Source organism: Somniosus microcephalus, chromosome 33 (genome assembly GCF_052327205.1).
Source record: "Somniosus microcephalus isolate GS21.2 chromosome 33, FLI_Smic_1.0, whole genome shotgun sequence".
In the NCBI taxonomy this organism is placed as follows: domain Eukaryota; kingdom Metazoa; phylum Chordata; class Chondrichthyes; order Squaliformes; family Somniosidae; genus Somniosus; species Somniosus microcephalus.
Window position 1 is genome coordinate 1,246,699 of NC_141019.1, and position 3,237 is coordinate 1,249,935.

Genomic DNA, 3,237 nt, shown 5'->3' on the forward strand with positions numbered 1-3,237 from the left:
GGGCTCCCTTCTCAGCTGCCAGCTGTAGCGCCACCATCTCCCTATGTTCCTTAGACTTTAAGTGCTTCATCCTGATTTCTGCACTTTGGGAGTTTTCATCACAAGCTGGGCAGACCAAGTCCTCGTAATATTCCGTGTCACTCAACAGGTCATGGTAATATTCGGTGTCATCCTGAGCTAGTCTAGCGAGAGGGCCTGCTACTTCTTCCTTACCCAACTGGACGTTAGCCGACTGTTGTTCCCTCCCTAGACATCTTTCCTGAAGGGACTTCTTCATGCATTCATAGTCATCCCGCTCTTCCTGGGTTTCCTGCAAATCCTTCACTAAGGACCTCATTTGTGATTTCAATACTTCCCCTTCCATCGGGGATTGATTGATCGGGCTATTCAATCCTTCTACTGGAGCAGCTGTTTCAACATTCTGTTGTTCACATAGAGGTGATTCAGCGTCCTTTTGGCATCCCAGTAAAATCTGTGTTGCAACCTCAGCTATTTCCATAACTTTTGAGAGCTCCGAACTCCTTCCCTTTGAAGATTGAAGCTCGTGTTCAGATTGTTCCCATTGCAGAGTCTTGTCCCTCAGCATATGAAGGAGTTGGCTGACCGTTAACTCTTCCACGGGAACACTGTGGATCAGAGTCTTCTCCATTTCATCCACCTTTTCCTCCAATGTTTTCACCTTCTTTTCCTCTTGTACTTTGGCTTTCAGCGCTCGGAGAAGTTGCGCCTTGATGCTCTCTAGCTCATGTTCAGGGGCCATTCTTACAGTCTCTGTGTTTCTTACAGTTTCCTTTTCTTCCCCTGAAAGGATTCCCAGTTGAATCTGTTCTTCAAGTTGTTGAACCTCGGTCATTGCCGCCTCATATTTGTCTTGGGTTTCCTTCAATATTTTTATGAGTTCTTGGACATCTTGTCTTTCATGTTCTGCCATGTCTTTCACCTCTAATTTCTCATCTATGGATGGAACTTCTACCGATGAGTCTGTCTTGGCCTTGAGCTCATCAAGAATTTCCTGCAGCCTTTGGACTTCTTGCTCATGTTCAACCTTTAGTTGCTCATATGCTTCTACTGAAACTAGCTTTTCGGAGGTTGCCGAGTTAACCCCCTCCAGAATTATAGCCTGGGCCTGTTCATACTGTTCTTTCAACTTCTCACACTCTGCTTGTAAGGAGTCGTAGAGAAGAACTGGAATAAAATCCTGGCTTCCTGAAGATTCCTCTTCATTTGCTTCTTTCGCAATTTTCTGTTGGAGTTCAGCCAAGGCTGCTATGCTATCTGCCTCTCGAAGTCTCACTGCCATCAAATCTTCTTTATTCTTGCAGTCTATCTCAGCCATTTTCCCTTTACTTTCATTTAACTGAGTGAGTAGTCCCTTATTCTGGGCTGAGAGATATTGCACCTTCTCCTGTAGACCATTGCACTCCTTCTCTGCTCGACATAGCTGGTTACTGCTGATTTGGTTCTGTGTTTCAAGTTCCAACATCCTTTGCTTAGCTTCTTTCAGTTTCGCCCCTATAAGCTCCTCTTGCAACATGGCCACATTATTCTCATCAGGTAAAGAAGCGTTTCTCTTTTCTATGTCCAAGATTTTTTTCTGCATCTCTTTAAGTGCACATTGCGATTCAGCTTCTCTTAACCTTGCCTGCACTAGCTCCGTCTCCAATTGCAGGACAAAATCCTCAGTGTAGCGTGGTTTGCCTTTATGCTGTATCTCTAGATCATGCAAATATTCTAACTCCTGAACATCATAAGGGAGATGTGATCGGTAATTGGTCACGATGGCTCTATGGTCGCTCTCTGCTTGAGCCAGCAGGTTCTGTTGTCTTTCCAGACTCTCCCATTCGGTGTCATAGAACTTTTTCATTGTTTTCATCTCTTGTACGAGACGATAACTCAATTGTTCTAATTGTTGTCGTACTTTGAGATAACGTTGAGTTCGAGCCCGGTGTTCCTCCGTAATGCATATGTCTGTAACTTGAACAGACTCAGAATTCTCTGTCTTTATACACGCCATCATTTTTCCAACCTTAGTCAGTGAGTTCATGTTAACCTTGTTTTTCATACTTGGGCTGGACTTATCATCTTCCGGCTCAGAGTCTGAGCTGCTTGTCTGCACCGAGTCCTCACTCGTCATTGCTTGTAGGTAGTGCCATTCCATGTCTATTTTCTTGATCCACTCCCGTCCTAGAAGTGGTGGTTCTCCCTCAGGTAGTACGTATAAGTTCATTCTTGGGTGTTCTTTACCCCTATCTCTCACCTTGACTCTTATCTTTCCCATGGGGTATACTTTATGCCCCGTGTATGTCTGCAATGCGAACTTGGTATCTCTTAAGGGTATATGTGAGAATAGCCTGTGGTAATCCCTTCGATTTATGACTGATAGAGCTGATCCAGTGTCCAACTCCATTTTCACTTGGATTCCAGCTATTTTTAGCATGACCCAGATAGTTTGTAGGTCAGCTTCCTTACTCACATTATGAATTCTCAGACTACCCAGCTCCTGGCCGTTTGGGTCTGAGTCTGAATTCTGTTCGTCTGAACTCTTCTCAGCCACCTTGTGTACCTTGTTGTACTTTTCCTGTGATGGCTTCCTTTGGTTGTTGGTCTTCTTCCCTGACCGGCATACCTTAGCGATGTGACCCAGTTTGCCACATTTTCTACATTCCTGGTTCTTAAACCAGCATTGGTTCTGATCGTGTGTTGTCTTCCCACAGCGATAGCATTTTGTTATACTCGAGGTAATTTGGTCCACACCGAGTGCCGCTGCCTTTAGCTGCATTTCCGCAGTTCCTTTCGCTGCGGCTTCGTGCGATGCTGCTATAAGGACAGCCCTGTCAAGTGTAAGGTCGTTCTCTTCGAGTAATCGCTTTTGCGTCCCTTCCTTGGACAGTCCGCATACGAACTTGTCTCGCAATGCCTCTGTCAGATTCCCTTCAAACTGGCAGTATTTCGCTAGTCTACGCAGTTCGACCAAGTATTCCGCGTTGCTTTCGTCTTTCCGTTGCGTTCTCGCATAGAATTTGAATCGTTCAGCCAACATCAACGGTGTAGGGTTCAAGTGGTCCTTCAGGACAGCCACAATATCATCGAAAGTCTGATCCGCCGGTTTAGCTGGTGCTAGTAGATGCTTCAAGAGCCCGTATGTCTTTGCGCCCATCGAGTTCAGCAAGGTTATAGCTTTGTCATCTTCTTCTATTTTATTGGCCTCACAATAGATCTCAATGCGTTCCACGTACG